Below are 27,228 nucleotides of genomic sequence, written 5' to 3'. Positions count from 1 at the left end.
GTTCCGGCCTTTAATTCTCCTGAGTTGTCTTCCAAAAAGCGGTCTTTGGATGTGGTACGGGCTCTCCGTATCTATGTGAAGAGAACACCCTCTATCAGGAAATCTGATTCTTTGTTTGTACTGTTTGGTTTTCACAAACGTGGTTGGCCTGCTTCCAAGCAGACGCAGACCCTGACCAGATGGATTAGAATGGTGATTGCACATGCTTATGTACAGGCTGGTCATCCAGCTTCTGCTACCATCAAAGCCCATTCTACTCGGTCGGTTGGACCTTCTTGGGCGGCCCACCGTGGTGCGACCCGTAAACAATTGTGCAAGGTGGCTACATGGTCTTCAGGGAACATGATTATAATGTTCTATGCCTTTGATACTTCCGCCTCCCAGGATGCTTCCTTTAGACGCCGGGTTCTTGTGCCCGCTACAGTGCATCCCCTCCCATAAGGAACTGTTTTAGGACATCCCCAATGTTAATCCTTGTGGAGCCCAGTGAACACCACAGCAGAAAACGAGATTTATGGTAAGAATTTACCATTGTTAAATCTCTTTCTGCAAGGTACACTGGGCTCCACAAGGCGCCCACCCTAACGCACTTTGCTTCTTTGGGTTGATGTGGCATAGCCGCTGACCCCCTCTCCTGTGGTGAGTGTGTGGTGTAATTGGCTACGAGCGATTGTCGTCTCTAGTACCTGCTAATGCATTGGGCTGGTTAACGAAACTAAGATCCTGTGCATGGAGGTGGGGTTATAGAGGAGACGGCGCTGTGCATCTTGGGAACAGTCAAAGCTTTGAGCCTGTTGGTGCCTCGGATCAAGATCCTACTCTACACCCCGATGTTAATCCTTGTGGAACCCAGTGTACCTCGCAGAAAGAGATTTAACAACGGTAAGATCTTACCACAAATCTCGTATTTATATATATATACTCGAACTGTTATATGTTTGAGATCGAGCAGGATCTTTTCTTTACCAATCCTGATGTTAAGGCACAGATTCTCAGCTATATGCGTTATATAGATGATCTGTTTCTGATTTGGCAGGGCCCAGAGGAAAACCTTAGGTCATTAATTAAACATCATAATGAATCTACGAGTCCGGTTAAATTAACCCTTGAGATGAGCCAATCCCAGATTCATTTTCTTGACGTTCAGATCACTCGTATAGGTGATGGTTTAGCTACATCGGTCTATAATAAACCGACTGACCGCTATACAATCCTACATATTAACAGCAATCATCCACGTGAACTTAAGTTAGGGCTCCCTTACTCGCAGATGGTAAGAGTACGTAGGATTAATTCTGACCCTGAAATAGTACGTAAGCAATTGGATGAGACAGTACAAAAATTCATGGAGAGGGGTTATGACTATAAGAATCTCCTTAGCATTAAAGAAAAAGTTCTCAGATTGGATAGGAGCTCTCTTTTATGTAAAAAGGATAAAGTGATGGTACCTTATAAATTTCTAGTGATGAGCGGGTTCGGTTTCCAATAAACCGAACCCCCCCCGAGCTTTACCTTTTTTACACGGGTCCGAGCCATACTCGGATTCTCCCGTATGGCTCGGTTAACCCGAGCGCGCCCGAACGTCATCATCCCGCTGTCGGATTCTCGCGAGATTCAGATTCTATAAGCAGCCGCGCGTCGCCACCATTTTCACACGTGCATTGGAGATGATAGGGAGAGGACGTGGCTGGCGTCCTCTCCGTTTAGTAGAAGACAGTTGATTTGATTGCTTGTGCTTGTTTATTACTATAATTGTGGGGAGGATTGGGGAGCAGCTGTTAGGAGGAGTACAGTGCAGAGTTTAGTTTTTATCCGTTCACTTCCTGAAAAAACGCTCCATACCATATCTCTGTGCTCAGTGTGCTGCATGATATATCTGTGATGAGTGCTCACACTGCTTAATTGTAAGGACTGGGGAGCATCTATAGCAGGAGTACAGTGCAGAGTTTTGCTGACAGTGACCACCAGTATACGTTTGTCTGCCTGAAAAACACTCCATGTCTGTGCTCACAGTGTGCTGCTTTATTGTGGGGACTGGGGACCACCAGTATAATTAATATTATATATAGGAGGAGTACAGTGCAGAGTGCACTGCTGTACCTACCTCTGTGTCGTCATCCATTAAGTATACTATCCATCTACATTCCTATACCTGTGGTGCATTTTAGTTTAGCAGTTTGCTGACAGTGTCCACCAGGTCCAGTATACTATATATAGCAGTACGGTAGGCCACTGCTGTACCTACCTCTGTGTCGTCACTCGTCATCCATTAAGTATACTAGTATCCATCCATCTACATTGTATACCTGTGGTGCCTTTTTTTTAGACTAGTTTAGCAGTTTGCTGACAGTGTCCACCAGGTCCAGTATACTGTATATAGCAGTACGGTAGGCCACTGCTGTGTACCTACCTCTGTGTCATCACTCATCATCCATTAAGTATACTAGTATCCATCCATCTACATTGTATACCTGTGGTGCCTTTTTTTTAGACTAGTTTAGCAGTTTGCTGACAGTGTCCACCAGGTCCAGTATACTGTATATAGCAGTACGGTAGGCCACTGCTGTGTACCTACCTCTGTGTTGTCACTCGTCATCCATAAAGTATACTATCCATCCATCTACATTGTATACCTGTGGTGCCTTTTCTTTAGACTAGTTTAGCAGTTTGCTGACAGTGTCCACCAGGTCCAGTATACTGTATATAGCAGTACGGTAGGCCACTGCTGTGTACCTACCTCTGTGTCGTCACTCGTCGTCCATAAAGTATACTATCCATCCATCTACATTGTATACCTGTGGTGCCTTTTTTTTTAGACTAGTTTAGCAGTTTGCTGACAGTGTCCACCAGGTCCAGTATACTGTATAAAGCAGTACGGTAGGTCACTGCTGTGTACCTACCTCTGTGTCGTCACTTGTCATCCATAAAGTATACTATCCATCCATCTACGAAGGAAGGAGGGACTACCGCACAGGATATAATGAGTATAGATAAATGATGTTTTAGAACCAAAATAAATAATACCAGAAAACAATGTTTTCTAATTCTAATATTGCTTGGTGGTGCACCCTGAGTCAGTATAAGAACATGAGAAATTACGGAGAAAAGAAGACTCTTTTGTGGGCGCACTCTTTGACTTGAAATGAATTTTAAATAATAGTCAGAATAGATTAAAAGTGTAAATTTTTAATAATTCAACAAGATTAAGATAACAAATGGTTCATGAAGAAGATAATGATCAAAGAAGATGATAATATATTCAGATAGTACAAAGTACTTGATACACAATGAAAACTAAATTCTGACTGATAGAGGAGATTGAGTGTTTATAAACAAATTGTTTAGATTTTTAAACGGCACGTTCTACCACATTACAACCTGTTCCTTGTCAGTGTCAAATTCAAAATAAATACAACAGTCCAGATGCTGGTTAATCTTATCGATAATAAAGGGTGGAAAGTAAGGTGGCAGTGCGAATCATCTGTCAGTGTTAGACACTATAGGGCTAGACCAATGGGCTCTACTAAACTGAGTATTCCTCAATGGTCGCCCATTTGAGTACTGACCCAGCCCGACACTGATTAGCTTCCGAGATCAGACGGCTTCGGGCGTTTCCAGTGTGGTATGATAGTAGAGGAATTTGAACAATAATTGGAAGCTCTGGAATCACTGATGAGAGTCCACGAAATTACATAGTTATTTAAGACAGATATTAGAGGTAGAGGAAGCCAGATGGATCTGCTGCCAATGTTAGACAGGTGCTTGGCCCTGAATCAATGGTGAGAGTCCACGAAATACAGAGATGAATGAAAATAGATAAAACTGCTGGAGATAGAGATAATATTGATATTCAGAAATTTGCAAGACACAAAGTGTCAGAGAGCGCAAAACAAAGCCCAAGTATAGAAAGAAATGACAATGTAACCAGCAGGCTGTAAAAAAGTATCCAGCTGCAGGATGTTGAATGTAAGAAGGAGACAATAAAAATGACAAGGAAATGTAGCAAATTTGACAGTGGTATATCTTAAAACAGCAAGTGTATAGAGGTTTAAATCAAATCCCAGCGATTATCCTTGTGTATATACAGTAAATAACAAATCAGGATATAGAGTACAAAAATTATTGTGGATGTTCATGTAACTGTAATGCTGGAACAGGTTAGCTGATAACCTGGAAAACCATTGAATTAACTTTAGTCAGACAAAATATTTTATAACATCCAGCATATTAAATGACTGTGCAATAATAGCAGGTCATTAATTACTAATAAATATCTTGTATTCAAAATGATGAAATGCAATTACAAAGATGAAAAAAAGGGGGCTGATATTACCGCGCTGGGTATTGTGCTGAAAAGACCCTTACAGTAGTCCTGTGAGGCCGTCCCGTGATTGCAGGTACCGCTGGCTTGGTAGAGACCCCGGTGTCTCGATTGGTGATGGAAAAGAGGGCGCCGGGCGCCGCCGGCCTGACGAGGACGATCGCAAGTGCGGGAAGCCGTCCACTGAGTGGTCCTGTGAAGCCGTCCCGTGATTGCAGGTGCCGCTGGCTTGATGGAGACCCCGTGTCTAGATAGGTAAGGGAGGAGAGGGCGCAGGGCGCCGCCGGCCTGGCGGGGACGATCGCAAATGCGGGAAGCCGTCCACTGCTGCAACGGAGACGGAACAGTCAGAGGAGATTCTGAGTACACTGAGGCTGAGGAAAAACCGTGGCTTCTATCAGTCAGAGAGAAATTGTGTAGTCGGAAGACGCGTTTCACCCGTACACCGGGCTTGGTCACTTCCTGTAGAAGACTGGATCCCGGCGGTGCTTTTAACTGCAGGATAACCTGGATCATCCAATCAGGCGTATATGTGTTGATTAATTAATTGGCTACTGTGATCGACTTGTATCCTCCGGATAAATTGCAATTGCTCATAATCAGTTGTTGATTACCAGGAGATGTCGTTGTACATGTAAAAGAAAGAAATTTTTTTAAAAGAAGAAAAAGAAAGGTTTTTAAAACACAACCAAAATTAGTGGTCATAGATATTCGAATTATAGGTAATAACCAAAGAAATGAAGACTGAATAAGATATTAGTGATTGCAGGTGATTAGTTAACTATGCAAACATGTAAGTACTGATAGAATCAACATAATGAGAGCGTGAAAGACGCGGCTTGTTAATAAATTAATTAAGGAATAATAACTTGACTAGGGACCACGTGCTGGGTTGAAAGAATAGATGTGTAGCCTGATTTGAGGCTGCAAATAATCAGATTACCTTGGACTGTAACTAGGACAGTATAAAAATTAATTAATGGAACGAGTGCTGTGGAGTGCCCTGGTAAATGATAATAGGGGATTGGGTTAATGAAACTATATTATGTTATGCCTAGGTAAATGAGCTGTTTAAGAATAATACTGGAGAATAAATTTGAAAAAATAGATGGTACATATGACACAATCAGTTCATACCTAATTAGGATTGGCATTATTCTGAAGCAAAGAGTAGTAAACACAGTTTAGATCTGTGACTGGTGAATTTAAGGGAACCCTTTTAATGTTCCCCTGAGGGAGCTGGATGTGTCAGCTCATAATAGGTACCTATGTATTGATAGTAAAGGAATCTGGGAGGAATGAGGGGGAAGGGGGATAGTATGGGTTAGAAAAGGGGGTGGCAGGGAGAGGGGGGAAAGGACAAGCGGAGGAGAGGATGGAAGGGGTGATGGACTATTGCCAAGAAATGAAGGTTGAGGTTGCTTGCAGTATGGTGAACAGGACGAGGGTTGACAGTGAGCACTGGGGGGATGAGAAATGGGTAAAGCAGAGTGCAGTGAGGAGAAAAGTGGAGAGTGCATATGTAGCTGGGGTATAGTGAGGTATGAAGTTATATTGTCAAATATATGTTAAAATGATAGTGGTATTGCAGGGGTTAGGAGGGGGGGGGGAAAGGGGAAAAAAAAGGGTGTGTAGGAGTGAATGGGATTGTGTGGTAGTGCTATGGGATGGTCAGGTGAGAGTAAGATAGATGTGCTGTGGAGTCGTGTGCAGATTCATTGGAAATAATGATGTAAGGTTAACGAGTAAGAACATGTTGTTTGGTAATGTGAGTATCATAGAAATACATTATAGTTGATGTACTCGTTTAGTCCTAAAGGTTTGAGCCCTCCCAGCTTAAAGGTCCATTCACTTTCTTTCTTAATGAGTTCCTTACTTAGGTCACCCCCACGTATGCCTAAGTGAACTCTATCCAAGCCAAATGCCCGCATTTCACATGGAGAATCATGGTGATGAGCATGGAAATGTCTGGCTACCGATGTCAATTTTTTGCCTTTCTGAAGATCGGATGAGGCATTCCTGATAGTACCCATGTGTTCCAAGATTCGGGTTTTGAATTTCCTCGTGGTCATGCCGATATAACGTTGATTGCAGCTGCAAATTAAACAGTAGATCATTCCTTCTGTGTTGCAGTTAAAGAAATGTCGTATTTGAATGTCACGTCCTAATCTATCTGTTACTTTGTCTGTAATCTGGATCTGAGGACAGGCTTTACACTGTCCACAGGGAAAGGACCCAGTGGTATTGCTGGTTTTCATGGGATTACGTGTAAAGTGGCTCTGGACGAGCATATCCTTCACGTTGTTCGCTCGCCTCCAGCTAATTTGGAGCGTAGAATCCAAAAAGGGTGCCAGATCTGCATCAAGATGTAGAACCGGTAGATGTTTATAAATTGCATTTTTTATCTGGCGCCATTCTGGACAGAAGGTACCTACAAAGCGGATTGTGGCTTCATCCTTATCATCCTTTGGTTTGTCTTGGAAAATTAAGGCATCTCGGTTAGTTTTGAGAACAGCTTTCTGAGCTCTCTTCAAGGAACGTTTGCTGTACCCCCGTACTTGGAGTCTGTTCGCAAGTTCCTGACTTTTCTGTTTGTATATGTTGTCTTCTGTACAGTTGCGTCTGAGTCTGAGAAATTCCCCTTTGGGAATATTCTCGACAGTGGGCGGAAAGTGTGAGCTGGTCTGATGCAAGATACTGTTGGTTGCTGTTTCTTTACGATAGAGCTCAGTGGCCAGGGTTCCATTGGCACTTTTGTAGATGTTAAGATCTAAAAAGGAAACCTTTTCTTTGCTTATGGTATGGGTCAAAAAAATATTAAGATTGTTGTCATTCAGTAAATTGATGAAATCATATAGGAGTTGCTCATCACTGTCCCAGATCACAAGAATATCATCTATGAATCTGAGCCAGTTTAAAATATGTTGTGTGTATTTCTGATTCTCGTCACTGAACACAATGGTTTGTTCCCACCAGCCGAGAAACAGATTAGCATACGTGGGAGCACAGGCCGCTCCCATCGCTATCCCTCGAATTTGCTGAAAAAATTGATCACCAAATGTAAAGAAGTTCTTGTTCAGTACAAAGTTTAACATTTCGCAGAGAAAGTCATTAAAGTCATTTTTTTCTTTCATGTCCAGAAAGAACTTAGTTGCTTGTACACCTTGTTGATGAGAGATGCTACTGTATAGGGCCTCAACATCCAAGGTAACCAAAATACAATCTTTATCTACACAGATGTCATGTAATCTGCGTAGTAAGTCGGATGTATCTCTCAGATAAGAGGGTAGTGTTAAGACATGTTCCCTGAGATGTAGGTCCAAGAATTTGCTAGGTATCTCCAATAATCCCCCGTTTCCCGAGACAATGGGTCTACCTGGTGGTTTTATGATATTCTTGTGTACCTTTGGTAAAAGATAAAATGTGGGTACTTTGGGATTGGAAACTGTGAGATATTTAACTTCTTGTTGTGTAATGGTTCCTAAGGCTGATGCTTCTTCAATCATATGCATATACTGTCTATGAAATTTGACTGTCGGATTGAGTGGTAATCTTTGGTAACACGTGGTATCCAATAGTTGTCTTCGGGCTTCTTCCTCATACATAGAGACCGGCCAAATCACAATATTGCCCCCTTTATCTGAGGGTTTGAGAACTATGTCCCGCCATGACTGAATTTCTTTGAGAGCAAGTTTCTCTCTATATTTAAGGTTCTTCGTGTAGCATCTTTTATTGGGGTTCATTTCGATCTCATCGAATTCTCTCGATACCAGATCCAAGAAGACCTTAATCTCAGGACTGTTGTTGTCCGGTGGAAAAAATGTCGACTTAGCCTTACACGTAGGTCTGGTATTGGGTATCGGTAATGTGTTTGAGGATGATTCTATGTATAGTTCCTCCAGGGTCTGGATTGCTGTTATTTCTTCTTCCGATAGAGATGTGAGAAGGGATGTTGAGGTAGATGGTTCCTCTTGTGTATAGGTAGTCCGCATTGGTCCACTAATCATAGATGATGAGGTAGAAGGTTCCTCCAATGTGGGGGTAGTTGGAGTTGGTCCACTGATCATAGATGGTGGGGTATCCATCATATCCTTGTTCCTGAATTTAGCAAAAAAAATTTTTAATAATAATTTACGACCAAAGAGCCTGAGATCTTTTTCCCATTTAAACCTATTAAATGATGATGTGGGTGAGAATGAAAGTCCTTTGCTTAGGACTTCCACCTGATCTTCCGTTAGGATTCTGGTACTGAGATTGATAATCTGTAGTCTGTCTGTAGTTAGTATTTCCTGGTTGTCCGTATTGGGTAATGGGAAGTCCTTGGGCGATCCCAGTCTCGATTGTTTTTGCCGGTGTTTCGTCCCCCCTCGTCTCGTCTTCCCCGATATTTGTTTCCGCCTCTTGAGCGTTGACCTTTCCCTAAAAAAGGATCCTCACTGTTGTATCGTTTAGGTGTCGCTGAAGCTTCTTCCAGATGTTCTGTGGAAGAGTCTTCACTGTATGAGGATTCTCTTTCAGATGAACTAATATCTTCTCTTATTTGTCCACCTCTACCTCTGGTAGTATAAGTGCTCCAGCGAAATATATTTCCTTGTGAGAAATCACTTTTATCCCTGTGGAATTTGTTACGTTTTCGTTCTATTATTGTAGTTTCGTACGTATCTAATTCCTTTTTATATTTGTCAAAGGTATTTTGGAAAGTGAGATCCTTCTCCCAGGTTTCTAATGTTTTGCCTAATTCCTCAATGTCCTTTTCAACTTGATCTAAAACTAGATTATCATGTTTGATAAGAATCAGGGTCAGCTCATGGGAGCATTTCAGTAAGACTGCTTCCCATTCTGCCTTTAAATTCTCTGTGGCTAGAGTAAAGGAAGGAAAGACACGGGGTCGCAGGCCTCTGGGTGAGATTTTGGTTTTATGATAATTTTCTAAAGTGGTAATGTCCCACGTAAGTCTAATCCTTTTTTGTAGGTTTTTCTGTAATTTGGAAAGATCGGTTCTCCAATCTTTGGGAGTGGTTGGGTTCTGAAATGTATCTGAAAAAATATCACCGTATTCTTCTAGATTTCTACGTTTAGATATCAGTGCTGTCTTTAATGAGAATGCAGTCATAGTCTTTGGTAAGGTTGTGAGTGTTAAAACAATCAGTCGGAAGTGTAACAAAATCTAATGAGGCCACTTGAGGAGCAAAGAAACAGGAAAGAGATCCTGATAACAAGAGAGATTGGTATAACCGTGCAGGTATTTAGAAACTGAGAATCTCCTCAGCATAAAATACTTAACGAAGGAAGGAGGGACTACCGCACAGGATATAATGAGTATAGATAAATGATGTTTTAGAACCAAAATAAATAATACCAGAAAACAATGTTTTCTAATTCTAATATTGCTTGGTGGTGCACCCTGAGTCAGTATAAGAACATGAGAAATTACGGAGAAAAGAAGACTCTTTTGTGGGCGCACTCTTTGACTTGAAATGAATTTTAAATAATAGTCAGAATAGATTAAAAGTGTAAATTTTTAATAATTCAACAAGATTAAGATAACAAGTGGTTCATGAAGAAGATAATGATCAAAGAAGATGATAATATATTCAGATAGTACAAAGTACTTGATACACAATGAAAACTAAATTCTGACTGATAGAGGAGATTGAGTGTTTATAAACAAATTGTTTAGATTTTTAAACGGCACGTTCTACCACATTATAACCTGTTCCTTGTCAGTGTCAAATTCAAAATAAATACAACAGTCCAGATGCTGGTTAATCTTATCGATAATAAAGGGTGGAAAGTAAGGTGGCAGTGCGAATCATCTGTCAGTGTTAGACACTATAGGGCTAGACCAATGGGCTCTACTAAACTGAGTATTCCTCAATGGTCGCCCATTTGAGTACTGACCCAGCCCGACACTGATTAGCTTCCGAGATCAGACGGCTTCGGGCGTTTCCAGTGTGGTATGATAGTAGAGGAATTTGAACAATAATTGGAAGCTCTGGAATCACTGATGAGAGTCCACGAAATTACATAGTTATTTAAGACAGATATTAGCGGTTTTCAGCACAATACCCAGCGCGGTAATATCAGCCCCCTTTTTTTCATCTTTGTAATTGCATTTCATCATTTTGAATACAAGATATCTATTAGTAATTAATGACCTGCTATTATTGCACAGTCATTTAATATGCTGGATGTTATAAAATATTTTGTCTGACTAAAGTTAATTCAATGGTTTTCCAGGTTATCAGCTAACCTGTTCCAGCATTACAGTTACATGAACATCCACAATAATTTTTGTACTCTATATCCTGATTTGTTATTTACTGTATATACACAAGGATAATCGCTGGGATTTGATTTAAACCTCTATACACTTGCTGTTTTAAGATATACCACTGTCAAATTTGCTACATTTCCTTGTCATTTTTATTGTCTCCTTCTTACATTCAACATCCTGCAGCTGGATACTTTTTTACAGCCTGCTGGTTACATTGTCATTTCTTTCTATACTTGGGCTTTGTTTTGCGCTCTCTGACACTTTGTGTCTTGCAAATTTCTGAATCTCAATATTATCTCTATCTCCAGCAGTTTTATCTATTTTCATTCATCTCTGTATTTCGTGGACTCTCACCATTGATTCAGGGCCAAGCACCTGTCTAACATTGGCAGCAGATCCATCTGGCTTCCTCTACCTCTAATATCTGTCTTAAATAACTATGTAATTTCGTGGACTCTCATCAGTGATTCCAGAGCTTCCAATTATTGTTCAAATTCCTCTACTATCATACCACACTGGAAACGCCCGAAGCCGTCTGATCTCGGAAGCTAATCAGTGTCGGGCTGGGTCAGTACTCAAATGGGCGACCATTGAGGAATACTCAGTTTAGTAGAGCCCATTGGTCTAGCCCTATAGTGTCTAACACTGACAGATGATTCGCACTGCCACCTTACTTTCCACCCTTTATTATCGATAAGATTAACCAGCATCTGGACTGTTGTATTTATTTTGAATTTGACACTGACAAGGAACAGGTTATAATGTGGTAGAACGTGCCGTTTAAAAATCTAAACAATTTGTTTATAAACACTCAATCTCCTCTATCAGTCAGAATTTAGTTTTCATTGTGTATCAAGTACTTTGTACTATCTGAATATATTATCATCTTCTTTGATCATTATCTTCTTCATGAACCACTTGTTATCTTAATCTTGTTGAATTATTAAAAATTTACACTTTTAATCTATTCTGACTATTATTTAAAATTCATTTCAAGTCAAAGAGTGCGCCCACAAAAGAGTCTTCTTTTCTCCGTAATTTCTCATGTTCTTATACTGACTCAGGGTGCACCACCAAGCAATATTAGAATTAGAAAACATTGTTTTCTGGTATTATTTATTTTGGTTCTAAAACATCATTTATCTATACTCATTATATCCTGTGCGGTAGTCCCTCCTTCCTTCGTTAAGTATTTTATGCTGAGGAGATTCTCAGTTTCTAAATACCTGCACGGTTATACCAATCTCTCTTGTTATCAGGATCTCTTTCCTGTTTCTTTGCTCCTCAAGTGGCCTCATTAGATTTTGTTACACTTCCGACTGATTGTTTTAACACTCACAACCTTACCAAAGACTATGACTGCATTCTCATTAAAGACAGCACTGATATCTAAACGTAGAAACCTAGAAGAATACGGTGATATTTTTTCAGATACATTTCAGAACCCAACCACTCCCAAAGATTGGAGAACCGATCTTTCCAAATTACAGAAAAACCTACAAAAAAGGATTAGACTTACGTGGGACATTACCACTTTAGAAAATTATCATAAAACCAAAATCTCACCCAGAGGCCTGCGACCCCGTGTCTTTCCTTCCTTTCCTCTAGCCACAGAGAATTTAAAGGCAGAATGGGAAGCAGTCTTACTGAAATGCTCCCATGAGCTGACCCTGATTCTTATCAAACATGATAATCTAGTTTTAGATCAAGTTGAAAAGGACATTGAGGAATTAGGCAAAACATTAGAAACCTGGGAGAAGGATCTCACTTTCCAAATTACCTTTGACAAATATAAAAAGGAATTAGATTCGTACGAAACTACAATAATAGAACGAAAACGTAACAAATTCCACAGGGATAAAAGTGATTTCTCTCAAGGAAATATATTTCGCTGGAGCACTTATACTACCAGAGGTAGAGGTGGACAAATAAGAGAAGATATTAGTTCATCTGAAAGAGAATCCTCATACAGTGAAGACTCTTCCACAGAACATCTGGAAGAAGCTTCAGCGACACCTAAACGATACAACAGTGAGGATCCTTTTTTAGGGAAAGGTCAACGCTCAAGAGGCGGAAACAAATATCGGGGAAGACGAGACGAGGGGGGACGAAACACCGGCAAAAACAATCGAGACTGGGATCGCCCAAGGACTTCCCATTACCCAATACGGACAACCAGGAAATACTAACTACAGACAGACTACAGATTATCAATCTCAGTACCAGAATCCTAACGGAAGATCAGGTGGAAGTCCTAAGCAAAGGACTTTCATTCTCACCCACATCATCATTTAATAGGTTTAAATGGGAAAAAGATCTCAGGCTCTTTGGTCGTAAATTATTATTAAAAATTTTTTTTGCTAAATTCAGGAACAAGGATATGATGGATACCCCACCATCTATGATCAGTGGACCAACTCCAACTACCCCCACATTGGAGGAACCTTCTACCTCATCATCTATGATTAGTGGACCAATGCGGACTACCTATACACAAGAGGAACCATCTACCTCAACATCCCTTCTCACATCTCTATCGGAAGAAGAAATAACAGCAATCCAGACCCTGGAGGAACTATACATAGAATCATCCTCAAACACATTACCGATACCCAATACCAGACCTACGTGTAAGGCTAAGTCGACATTTTTTCCACCGGACAACAACAGTCCTGAGATTAAGGTCTGGATCTGGATCTGGTATCGAGAGAATTCGATGAGATCGAAATGAACCCCAATAAAAGATGCTACACGAAGAACCTTAAATATAGAGAGAAACTTGCTCTCAAAGAAATTCAGTCATGGCGGGACATAGTTCTCAAACCCTCAGATAAAGGGGGCAATATTGTGATTTGGCCGGTCTCTATGTATGAGGAAGAAGCCCGAAGACAACTATTGGATACCACGTGTTACCAAAGATTACCACTCAATCCGACAGTCAAATTTCATAGACAGTATATGCATATGATTGAAGAAGCATCAGCCTTAGGAACCATTACACAACAAGAAGTTAAATATCTCACAGTTTCCAATCCCAAAGTACCCACATTTTATCTTTTACCAAAGGTACACAAGAATATCATAAAACCACCAGGTAGACCCATTGTCTCGGGAAACGGGGGATTATTGGAGATACCTAGCAAATTCTTGGACCTACATCTCAGGGAACATGTCTTAACACTACCCTCTTATCTGAGAGATACATCCGACTTACTACGCAGATTACATGACATCTGTGTAGATAAAGATTGTATTTTGGTTACCTTGGATGTTGAGGCCCTATACAGTAGCATCTCTCATCAACAAGGTGTACAAGCAACTAAGTTCTTTCTGGACATGAAAGAAAAAAATGACTTTAATGACTTTCTCTGCGAAATGTTAAACTTTGTACTGAACAAGAACTTCTTTACATTTGGTGATCAATTTTTTCAGCAAATTCGAGGGACAGCGATGGGAGCGGCCTGTGCTCCCACGTATGCTAATCTGTTTCTCGGCTGGTGGGAACAAACCATTGTGTTCAGTGACGAGAATCAGAAATACACACAACATATTTTAAACTGGCTCAGATTCATAGATGATATTCTTGTGATCTGGGACAGTGATGAGCAACTCCTATATGATTTCATCAATTTACTGAATGACAACAATCTTAATATTTTTTTGACCCATACCATAAGCAAAGAAAAGGTTTCCTTTTTAGATCTTAACATCTACAAAAGTGCCAATGGAACCCTGGCCACTGAGCTCTATCGTAAAGAAACAGCAACCAACAGTATCTTGCATCAGACCAGCTCACACTTTCCGCCCACTGTCGAGAATATTCCCAAAGGGGAATTTCTCAGACTCAGACGCAACTGTACAGAAGACAACATATACAAACAGAAAAGTCAGGAACTTGCGAACAGACTCCAAGTACCGGGGTACAGCAAACGTTCCTTGAAGAGAGCTCAGAAAGCTGTTCTCAAAACTAACCGAGATGCCTTAATTTTCTAAGACAAACCAAAGGATGATAAGGATGAAGCCACAATCCGCTTTGTAGGTACCTTCTGTCCAGAATGGCGCCAGATAAAAAATGCAATTCATAAACATCTACCGGTTCTACATCTTGATGCAGATCTGGCACCCTTTTTGGATTCTACGCTCCAAATTAGCTGGAGGCGAGCGAACAACGTGAAGGATATGCTCGTCCAGAGCCACTTTACACGTAATCCCATGAAAACCAGCAATACCACTGGGTCCTTTCCCTGTGGACAGTGTAAAGCCTGTCCTCAGATCCAGATTACAGACAAAGTAACAGATAGATTAGGACGTGACATTCAAATACGACATTTCTTTAACTGCAACACAGAAGGAATGATCTACTGTTTAATTTGCAGCTGCAATCAACGTTATATCGGCATGACCACGAGGAAATTCAAAACCCGAATCTTGGAACACATGGGTACTATCAGGAATGCCTCATCCGATCTTCAGAAAGGCAAAAAATTGACATCGGTAGCCAGACATTTCCATGCTCATCACCATGATTCTCCATGTGAAATGCGGGCATTTGGCTTGGATAGAGTTCACTTAGGCATACGTGGGGGTGACCTAAGTAAGGAACTCATTAAGAAAGAAAGTGAATGGACCTTTAAGCTGGGAGGGCTCAAACCTTTAGGACTAAACGAGTACATCAACTATAATGTATTTCTATGATACTCACATTACCAAACAACATGTTCTTACTCGTTAACCTTACATCATTATTTCCAATGAATCTGCACACGACTCCACAGCACATCTATCTTACTCTCACCTGACCATCCCATAGCACTACCACACAATCCCATTCACTCCTACACACCCTTTTTTTTCCCCTTTCCCCCCCCCCTCCTAACCCCTGCAATACCACTATCATTTTAACATATATTTGACAATATAACTTCATACCTCACTATACCCCAGCTACATATGCACTCTCCACTTTTCTCCTCACTGCACTCTGCTTTACCCATTTCTCATCCCCCCAGTGCTCACTGTCAACCCTCGTCCTGTTCACCATACTGCAAGCAACCTCAACCTTCATTTCTTGGCAATAGTCCATCACCCCTTCCATCCTCTCCTCCGCTTGTCCTTTCCCCCCTCTCCCTGCCACCCCCTTTTCTAACCCATACTATCCCCCTTCCCCCTCATTCCTCCCAGATTCCTTTACTATCAATACATAGGTACCTATTATGAGCTGACACATCCAGCTCCCTCAGGGGAACATTAAAAGGGTTCCCTTAAGTTCACCAGTCACAGATCTAAACTGTGTTTACTACTCTTTGCTTCAGAATAATGCCAATCCTAATTAGGTATGAACTGATTGTGTCATATGTACCATCTATTTTTTCAAATTTATTCTCCAGTATTATTCTTAAACAGCTCATTTACCTAGGCATAACATAATATAGTTTCATTAACCCAATCCCCTATTATCATTTACCAGGGCACTCCACAGCACTCGTTCCATTAATTAATTTTTATACTGTCCTAGTTACAGTCCAAGGTAATCTGATTATTTGCAGCCTCAAATCAGGCTACACATCTATTCTTTCAACCCAGCACGTGGTCCCTAGTCAAGTTATTATTCCTTAATTAATTTATTAACAAGCCGCGTCTTTCACGCTCTCATTATGTTGATTCTATCAGTACTTACATGTTTGCATAGTTAACTAATCACCTGCAATCACTAATATCTAATTCAGTCTTCATTTCTTTGGTTATTACCTATAATTCGAATATCTATGACCACTAATTTTGGTTGTGTTTTAAAAACCTTTCTTTTTCTTCTTTTAAAAAAATTCCTTTCTTTTACATGTACAACGACATCTCCTGGTAATCAACAACTGATTATGAGCAATTGCAATTTATCCGGAGGATACAAGTCGATCACAGTAGCCAATTAATTAATCAACACATATACGCCTGATTGGATGATCCAGGTTATCCTGCAGTTAAAAGCACCGCCGGGATCCAGTCTTCTACAGGAAGTGACCAAGCCCGGTGTACGGGTGAAACGCGTCTTCCGACTACACAATTTCTCTCTGACTGATAGAAGCCACGGTTTTTCCTCAGCCTCAGTGTACTCAGAATCTCCTCTGACTGTTCCGTCTCCGTTGCAGCAGTGGACGGCTTCCCGCATTTGCGATCGTCCCTGCCAGGCCGGCGGCGCCCGGCGCCCTCTCCTCCCTTACCTATCTAGACACGGGGTCTCCATCAAGCCAGCGGCACCTGCAATCACGGGACGGCTTCACAGGACCACTCAGTGGACGGCTTCCCGCACTTGCGATCGTCCTCGTCAGGCCGGCGGCGCCCGGCGCCCTCTTTTCCATCACCAATCGAGACACCGGGGTCTCTACCAAGCCAGCGGTACCTGCAATCACGGGACGGCCTCACAGGACTACTGTAAGGGTCTTTTCAGCACAATACCCAGCGCGGTAATATCAGCCCCCTTTTTTTCATCTTTGTAATTGCATTTCATCATTTTGAATACAAGATATTTATTAGTAATTAATGACCTGCTATTATTGCACAGTCATTTAATATGCTGGATGTTATAAAATATTTTGTCTGACTAAAGTTAATTCAATGGTTTTCCAGGTTATCAGCTAACCTGTTCCAGCATTACAGTTACATGAACATCCACAATAATTTTTGTACTCTATATCCTGATTTGTTATTTACTGTATATACACAAGGATAATCGCTGGGATTTGATTTAAACCTCTATACACTTGCTGTTTTAAGATATACCACTGTCAAATTTGCTACATTTCCTTGTCATTTTTATTGTCTCCTTCTTACATTCAACATCCTGCAGCTGGATACTTTTTTACAGCCTGCTGGTTACATTGTCATTTCTTTCTATACTTGGGTTTTGTTTTGCGCTCTCTGACACTTTGTGTCTTGCAAATTTCTGAATCTCAATATTATCTCTATCTCCAGCAGTTTTATCTATTTTCATTCATCTCTGTATTTCGTGGACTCTCACCATTGATTCAGGGCCAAGCACCTGTCTAACATTGGCAGCAGATCCATCTGGCTTCCTCTACCTCTAATATCTGTCTTAAATAACTATGTAATTTCGTGGACTCTCATCAGTGATTCCAGAGCTTCCAATTACTGTTCAAATTCCTCTACTATCATACCACACTGGAAACGCCCGAAGCCGTCTGATCTCGGAAGCTAATCAGTGTCGGGCTGGGTCAGTACTCAAATGGGCGACCATTGAGGAATACTCAGTTTAGTAGAGCCCATTGGTCTAGCCCTATAGTGTCTAACACTGACAGATGATTCGCACTGCCACCTTACTTTCCACCCTTTATTATCGATAAGATTAACCAGCATCTGGACTGTTGTATTTATTTTGAATTTGACACTGACAAGGAACAGGTTATAATGTGGTAGAACGTGCCGTTTAAAAATCTAAACAATTTGTTTATAAACACTCAATCTCCTCTATCAGTCAGAATTTAGTTTTCATTGTGTATCAAGTACTTTGTACTATCTGAATATATTATCATCTTCTTTGATCATTATCTTCTTCATGAACCACTTGTTATCTTAATCTTGTTGAATTATTAAAAATTTACACTTTTAATCTATTCTGACTATTATTTAAAATTCATTTCAAGTCAAAGAGTGCGCCCACAAAAGAGTCTTCTTTTCTCCGTAATTTCTCATATCCATCCATCTACATTGTATACCTGTGGTGCCTTTTTTTTAGACTAGTTTAGCAGTTTGCTGACAGTGTCCACCAGGTCCAGTATACTGTATATAGCAGTACGGTAGGCCACTGCTGTGTACCTACCTCTGTGTTGTCACTCGTCATCCATTAAGTATACTAGTATCCATCCATCTACATTGTATACCTGTGGTGCCTTTTAGTTGTGCACAGTAAATATAGTAGTAGGCCATTGCTATTGATACTGGCATATAATTCCACACATTAAAAAATGGAGAACAAAAATGTGGAGGTTAAAGGGAAAGATCAAGATCCACTTCCACCTCATGCTGAAGCTGCTGCCACTAGTCATGGCTGAGACGATGAAATGCCATCAACGTCGTCTGCCAAGGCCGATGCCCAATGTCATAGTAGAGAGCATGTAAAATCCAAAACACAAAAGTTCAGTAAAATGACCCAAAAATCAAAATTAAAAGCATTTGAGGAGAAGCGCAAACTTGCCAATATGCCATTTACGACACGGAGTGGCAAGGAACGGCTGAGGCCCTGGCCTATGTTCATGGCTAGTGGTTCAGCTTCAAATGAGGATGGAAGCACTCATCCTCTCGCTAGAAAAAAGAAAAGACTTAAGCTGGCAAAAGCACAGCAAAGAACTGTGCGTTCTTCAAAATCACAAATCCCCAAGGAGAGTCCAATTGTGTCGGTTGCGATGCCTGACCTTTCCAACACTGGACGGGAAGAGGTTGCGCCTTCCACCATTTGCACGCCCCCTGCAAGTGCTGGAAGGAGCACCCGCAGTCCAGTTCCTGATAGTCAAATTGAAGATGTCACTGTTGAAGTACATCAGGATGAGGATATGGGTGTTGCTGGCGCTGGGGAGGAAATTGACAAGGAGGATTCTGATGGTGAGGTGGTTTGTTTAAGTCAGGCACCCGGGGAGACACCTGTTGTCTGTGAGAGGAATATGGCCATTGACATGCCTGGTCAAAATACAAAAAAAATCAGCTCTTCGGTGTGGAATTATTTCAACACAAATGCGGACGACAGGTGTCAAGCCGTGTGTTGTCTTTGTCAAGCTATAATAAGAAGGGGTAAGGATGTTAACCACCTCGGAACATCCTCCCTTATACGTCACCTGCAGCGCATTCATCTTAAGTCAGTGACAAGTTCAAAAACTTTGGGTGACAGCGGAAGCAGTCCACTGACCACTAAATCCCTTCCTCTTGTAACCAAGCTCCTGCAAACCACACCACCAACTCCCTCAGTGTCAATTTCCTCCTTACCCAGGAAAGCCAATAGTCCTGCAGGCCATGTCACTGGCAAGTCTGACGAGTCCTCTCCTGCCAGGGATTCCTCCGATGCATCCTTGAGTGTAACGCCTACTGCTGCTGGCGCTGCTGTTGTTGCTGCTGGGAGTCGATCGTCATCCCAGAGGGGAAGTCGGAAGACCACTTGTACTACTTCCAGTAAGCAATTGACTGTCCAACAGTCCTTTGCGAGGAAGATGAAATATCACAGCAGTCATCCTGCTGCAAAGCGGATAACTGAGGCCTTGGCAGCCTGGGCGGTGAGAAACGTGGTTCCGGTATCCATCGTTAATTCAGAGCCAACTAGAGACTTGATTGAGGTACTGTGTCCCCGGTACCAAATACCATCTAGGTTCCATTTCTCTAGGCAGGCGATACCGAAAATGTACACAGACCTCAGAAAAAGACTCACCAGTGTCCTAAAAAATGCAGTTGTACCCAATGTCCACTTAACCACGGACATGTGGACAAGTGGAGCAGGGCAGACTCAGGACTATATGACTGTGACAGCCCACTGGGTAGATGTATTGCCTCCCGCAGCAAGAACAGCAGCGGCGGCACCAGTAGCAGCATCTCGCAAACGCCAACTCGTTCCTAGGCAGGCTACGCTTTGTATCACCGCTTTCCAGAATAGCCACACAGCTGAAAACCTCTTACGGCAACTGAGGAAGATCATCATCGTAGAATGGCTTACCCCAATTGGACTCTCCTAAGGATTTGTGACATCGGACAACGCCAGCAATATTGTGCGTGCATTACATCTGGGCAAATTCCATCACGTCCCATGTTTTGCACATACCTTGAATTTGGTGGTGCAGAATTATTTAAAAAACTACAGGGGCGTGCAAGAGATGCTGTCGGTGGCCCGCAGAATTGCGTGCCACTTTCGGCTTTCAGGCACCGCGTACCGAAGACTGGAGCACCACCAAACATTCCTGAACCTGCCCTGCCATCATCTGAAGCAAGAGGTGGTAACGAGGTGGAATTCAACCCTCTATATGCTTCAGAGGATGGAGGAGCAGCAAAAGGCCATTCAAGCCTATAGATCTGGCCACGATATAGGCAAAGGAGGTGGAATGCTCCTGACTCAAGCGCAGTGGAGAATGATTTCAACGTTGTGCAAGGTTCTGCAACCCTTTGAACTTGCCACACGTTAAGTCAGTTCAGACACTGCCAACCTGAGTCAGGTCATTCCCCTCATCAGGCTTTTGCAGAAGAAGCTGGAGACATTGAAGGAGGAGCTAAAACAGAGCGATTCCGCTAGGCATGTGGGACTTGTGGATGGAGCCCTTAATTCGCTTAACCAGGATTCACGGGTGGTCAATCTGTTGAAATCAGAGCACTACATTTTGGCCACCGTGCTCGATCCTAGATTTAAAACCTACGTTGTATCTCTCTTTCCGGCAGACACAAGTCTGCAGAGGTTCAAAGACCTGCTGGTGAGAAAATTGTCAAGTCAAGCGGAACGTGACCCGTCACCATCTCCTCCTTCACATTCTTCCGCAACTGGCGGTGCGAGGAAAAGGCTAAGCATTCCGATCCCACCCGCTGGCGTTGATGCAGGGCAGTCTGGAGCGAGTGCTGACATCTGGTCCGGACTGAAGGACCTGCCAACGATTACTGACATGTCGTCTACTGTCACTGCATATGATTCTCTCACCATTGAAAGAATGGTGGAGGATTATATGAGTGACCGCATCCAAGTAGGCACGTCAGACAGTCCGTACGTATACTGGCAGGAAAAAGAGGCAATTTGGAGGCCCTTGCACAAACTGGCTTTATTCTACCTAAGTTGCCCTCACTCCAGTGTGTACTCCGAAAGAGTGTTTAGTGCAGCCGCTCACCTTGTCAGCAATCGGCGTACGAGGTTACTTCCAGAAAATGTGGAGAAGATGATGTTCATTAAAATGAATTATAATCAATTCCTCCGTGGAGACATTCACCAGCAGCAATTGCCTCCAGAAAGTACACGGGGACCTGAGATGGTGGATTCCAGTGGGGACGAATTAATAATCTGTGAGGAGGGGGATGTACACAGTGAAAGGGGTGAGGAATCGGAGGATGATGATGAGGTGGACATCTTGCCTCTGTAGAGCCAGTTTGTGCAAGGAGAGATTGATTGCTTCTTTTTTGGTGGGGGCCCAAACCAACCAGTCATTTCAGTCACAGTCGTGTGGCAAACCCTGTTGCTGAAATGATGGGTTCGTTAAAGTGTGCATGTCCTGTTTATACAACATAAGGGTGGGTGGGAGGGCCCAAAGACAATTCCATCTTGCACCTCTTTTTTCTTTCATTTTTCTTTGCATCATGTGCTGTTTGGGGACAATTTTTTGGAAGGGCCATCCTGTCTTGATTGACACTGTAGTGCCACTCCTAGATGGGCCAGGTGTTTTTGTCGGCCACTTGGGTCGCTTAGCTTAGTCACACAGCGACCTTGGTGTGCCTCTTTTTTTCTTTGCATCATGTGCTGTTTGGGGACAATTTTTTGGAAGGGCCATCCTGTCTTGATTGACACTGCAGTGCCACTCCTAGATGGGCCAGGTGTTTGTGTCGGCCACTTGTGTCGCTTAGCTTAGTCACACAGCGACCTTGGTGTGCCTCTTTTTTTCTTTGCATCATGTGCTGTTTGGGGACAGTTTTTTGGAAGGGCCATCCTGTCTTGATTGACACTGCAGTGCCACTCCTAGATGGGCCAGGTGTTTGTGTCGGCCACTTGTGTCGCTTAGCTTAGTCACACAGCCACCTTGGTGCGCCTCTTTTTTTTCTTTGCATCATGTGCTGTTTGGGGAGTATTTTTTTGAAGGGCCATCCTACCTGACACTGCAGTGCCACTCCTAGATGGGCCAGGTGTTTGTGTCGGCCACTTGTGTCGCTTAGCTTAGTCACACAGCGACCTTGGTGCTCCTCTTTTTTTCTTTGCATCATATGCTGTTTGGGGAGTATTTTTTGGAAGGGCCATCCTGTCTTGATTGACACTGCAGTGCCACTCCTAGATGGGCCAGGTGTTTGTGTCGGCCACTTGGGTCGCTTAGCTTAGTCACACAGCGACCTTGGTGTGCCTCTTTTTTTTCTTTGCATCATGTGCTGTTTGGGGAGTATTTTTTGGAAGGGCCATCCTGTCTTGATTGACACTGCAGTGCCACTCCTAGATGGGCCAGGTGTTTGTGTCGGCCACTTGGGTCGCTTAGCTTAGCCATCCAGCGACCTCGGGGCAAATTTTAGGACTAAAAATAATATTGTGAGGTGTGAGGTGTTCAGAATAGACTGAAAATTAGTGGAAATTATGGTTATTGAGGTTAATAATACTATGGGATCAAAATGACCCCCAAATTCTATGATTTAAGCTGTTTTTGAGGGTTTTTTGAAAAAAACACCCGAATCCAAAACACACCCGAATCCGACAAAAAAATTTCGGTAAGGTTTTGCCATAACGCGTCCGAATCCAAAACACGGCCGCGGAACCGAACCCAAAACCAAAACACAAAACCTGAAAAATTTCCGGTGCACATCACTATAAATTTCCTATCATTAATAGATACAATGCTCTGTCCCCTGAGAACAAAAAAATCACCAAGAATAGATGGCAAATTGTTCAGACGGATGCATCACTCATCTTGATCGACATACAGTTATGCCTTGTTATAACCGAGATAGGAACCTTAAGGATTTGCTTATGCAGACCGATATTACTGGTTTGAATAAAGCAACCCATTTCCTTGCAAATAAAAAGTGGGGATGCTTTAGGTGCACATGCACTACATGTAGCTTCCTAATACCGGGCGACAAATTTCCCCACCCACATTCAGGAAAAGTGTATCAGATTCGACATCATCTTAATTGTAATAGTACTTTTGTAGTTTACCAGATTTTGTACCCATGTGGGCTTTCTTATATTGGGAAAACCCAATGTAAGTTTAAAGAGAGGATGTCAGCCCACAGGTCCGCAATCCGGGCTGCAATTAATAGTGGAAAAAGTGAACAGCCGGTAGCCCGGCATTTTGCAGAAAGAGGTCATAATCTGTCAAGTCTTAAATATCGTATGATTGATCACATCCCTCCTCTGCATAGAGGTGGTGACCGTAATCGTCTGCTACTTAAACGTGATAATGAATGGTTCTATAGGTTGGATACATTGAGCCCTCGTGGTCTCAATGAAACCATATCTTGGTCTGTGTTCTTATGATGCAGGAATTAATATGAATGTATCTAGATGTAGTTACAACTTTGGTAATCTTCACGACTAATAGTTTATTTTAAACACACAATGTAGTGACCACACCCGGCGCTACTAATTTCACCCAATAAAACAAATCTCCTTAATAGCTTACTTTGATAGTAATGATTACAATTGTTGTCGTGTACTTATTTCACAGAAGATACATGTCTGAAAAATTAAGACATACAAAACATAGTGCAACCAGTTTTGGTAACAAATAGAAGGAGTATTTATTTGTTCAACTCACATAGATATGAGTAAATATAGCATATCGTCCACCAGATGGCATTGGTCCTTAGTTCTCACAGGGACTTCTGTGCAATATGGGGAAACCTCCACTAGATGGCGTAGGACATCAAACTCCGTAGATATACTGGAGACTCAGAATTATAGATATATGGTGCAATACGGCTTAACCATAAAAGAGTTTTATTTTGACAAAAACACACTTACATAAAACGAATAGTTAAAAGCATATATCACCCATCGGTGATCAATACCAGAGACCAGGGTCCAAACAGAGCCAGCTGAAACTGTGTCTTGGACGGGATTCCGGATCGTCAGAACCTTGTGCTTGAGCGCGCTTTCGGTCTGAAAGACCTTCCTCAGAAGCATAAGGTTCAACACACCAGGAGCCATTAAATACCCTCTTAATTGCCCACCCTCCTGTGGACAATCATAATCCTGACGCGCATCGGCTTCCTATGCGGAAGTGCGTCACCGGAAGTGACGTTTGCGTTCCACCGGCGTCTTCGTTCTTCCTGTTTGCGTTCCACATAGCGGCGTTTTTCAATTCCAGCATGGGTCCGCATAATAAGAGAGTGTTCAATGGTCCATATATACATCGATGAGGTCATGATCATTTTAGAAGAGACGTGGATCCCAATAAGACAAGTAAAATACAATCCATATAAAAAACAATAAAAATACATACATTTAAAATTGTGCTAAGATAAGACAGGGGTTCAGAGATCAGGATTCTAAAAACCATTTAAGTTCGAAGTCGGAGTTAAGGCCGTTGGGAATTAGGGAGCCAAGTTTATAGATCCAACGCATCTCAGCTTTGGCTAAGGGGACATCGATATCTTTATCCCGCCATGTTGGATTAATTAATTGGATGCCCCAAAAGGATTTGATTCCGCCTACCTTGCCCCCATGTACATTTTTAAAATGGGAAGACAAGGCATGTGTCTCCAACCCTCTTTTTATGTTGTACAGATGTTCCCCTAACCTTGTTTTTAAACATCTTGTTGTTTTTCCTATATATAACAAGGAACATTGACATTCTATGGCATATATGACGTTTTTGGAATTGCACGTAATAAATTCCTTTATGTCATATTTTATCCCCTTTACCGAAAATTCTTTCAATTTATTAATACCTTTTGTTGCCCTGCACATATTGCAGGTGGCACAACGGTGAAAACCCAGGGTACGGATACTGCTCCTTTTATTATTTTCAATAGAGCTGTGTACCAATTTATCTTTTAAGGATTTTGATTTCCTATAAATGAAGGCGGGTTTCATTGGTAAACAGGAGCCTATAATAGGATCTTTTTTGATCACATTCCAATGTCTTTTAAAGACCTTTTCAATTTCTTTGTGTTGGCAATTAAAGTTACATATGAATGACCACTGATAGGTATCGTCTTTATTGGTTAATTTTGGTTTGCCAATCAGATCTTTCCGGTCAAAGATATTGACTTTTGTCTGTGCTTTCGTAAGATGTTCTAGACTATAGCCTTTTTGTAAAAAACGATTAGTCATATCGGTGGATATATTATCACACACTTCAGGGTCAGTGCAGTTTCGCTTTACTCGCATATATTGACTATATGGTATGCTATCTAGCCAACTGTTATGATGTTGACTATCAATACTAATATAGCTGTTAGAGTCAGTAGGCTTTCTGTATAACCTGGTCTGTATTGATTGTTTTTTTATATAAATACAGAGATCCAGGAAAACTAACTTTATATTACTAATATTTGTAGTTAGATTGATATTAAATTCATTCATGTTTAATGAAGCACAGAAAGAATCAAGTTCCTCTCTACTGCCATTCCAAAAGAAAAGCAGATCATCAATATATCTGCGCCAGAGCACCAAATTCGCTCCCAGCACGCCACCACGCCATATGGTGAGGTCCTCCCAATAGGCCATAAATAGGTTGGCGTAACTGGGAGCGAATTTGGTGCCCATTGCCGTGCCAACACACTGTAGGAAATAGTTCCCGTTGAATACAAAATAGTTATTATTAAGTATGAATCTTATACTTTTTATTATGAACTCTCTTAAATCCAAGGAGTAATCAGACTGATTCAAAAAGTATTGGACAGCTTCAACACCTTTATTTTCTTGTATTATGGTATATAGTGTCAACACGTCGGCACTGACCATAATGTAATTGTCACACCAATTGGTATTAGATAATAAGACCAGTACATCATTGGTGTCTTTGATGTACGACTTAGTTTTTCGTACCAATGGCAGTAGATAATGGTCTATTACTGAGGATAAATTTGAAGTGACACTATTTATGCCCGATACAATAGGTCTACCGGGAGGGTGGAGGGGGTCCTTATGAACTTTTGGCAAAGTGTACATAGTTGGTATTGATGGATGTTTCAAATTAATGTAGTCATATTCATGTTTAGCAATTATTTCTTTAGATAAAGCATCATCAGTTAAATCCTTTAAAGATTTCATTATTTTCTCCGTAGGGTTACTTTTTAATTTCTTATATGTAACCCCTTCATTGAGCTGACGTTCAATCTCTGCAATATAATCTATTCTGTTCATCAGGACTATCCCTCCACCCTTATCTGCTGGTTTCACAATTAATTGGTCATCATCCTTTAACCCTTTTAAGGCGTGCCACTCTTTCCTTGTTAAATTACAATTCCTACGTCTTTTTTTAATGACTTTCTCCACATCATCCAATACCAACTTACTAAAGCAGTCTAGAAAACTACCCTTGCAATATGTTGGATAAAAGGAAGACTTTGGTCTAAACTTCGGATTTGATGCATCTTTATTGTCCCCAGTTTCCTTTTCATCTTTATTTAAAAAAAAAAAATTTACTGTAAGTTTACGTATATACTTTTGTAAATCTATGTAAAAGTCAAATGGTTCCAATTGACTAGTGGGTGCGAATTTGAGACCTCTCTTTAACACCCTTTCCTCGTCTTTTGTTAATATCCTACTACTTAGATTAAATATTTTAGTTCCACTATCCAATATATTGTTTGTTGAGGGCTTACTAACTTTTGGTTTTCTTTTTTGTAAACCACCTCTCCTACCCCTTTTGTTCTTTTTCTTCTTTTTAAGTACATCTATCTTTATTTTTAGTTTCTCCATCTTGTTCGTTGACCTCTTCCTAAAAAAGGTGATCGATTATTT

At 41.5% G+C, this 27,228-nt stretch overlaps 1 long non-coding RNA gene and 4 pseudogenes across 1 annotated transcript in view; 3 read left to right on the top strand and 2 right to left on the bottom strand.

The window, feature by feature from the left end:
* Positions 1–27,228, top strand: part of LOC134965071 (uncharacterized) — a 122,267-nt gene that overhangs the window by 60,791 nt on the left and 34,248 nt on the right. The window lies entirely within an intron of this gene.
* LOC134968247 (5S ribosomal RNA) lies at positions 3,518–3,636 on the bottom strand (annotated as a pseudogene).
* On the bottom strand, positions 10,174–10,292 carry LOC134968246 (5S ribosomal RNA; annotated as a pseudogene).
* LOC134968245 (5S ribosomal RNA) lies at positions 11,096–11,214 on the top strand (annotated as a pseudogene).
* Positions 17,754–17,872, top strand: LOC134968244 (5S ribosomal RNA; annotated as a pseudogene).

Source organism: Pseudophryne corroboree, chromosome 10 (genome assembly GCF_028390025.1).
Source record: "Pseudophryne corroboree isolate aPseCor3 chromosome 10, aPseCor3.hap2, whole genome shotgun sequence".
NCBI lineage: Eukaryota > Metazoa > Chordata > Amphibia > Anura > Myobatrachidae > Pseudophryne > Pseudophryne corroboree.
Note: the sequence above shows the minus strand (reverse complement) of the source record. Positions and strands in the feature narration are given on the sequence as shown.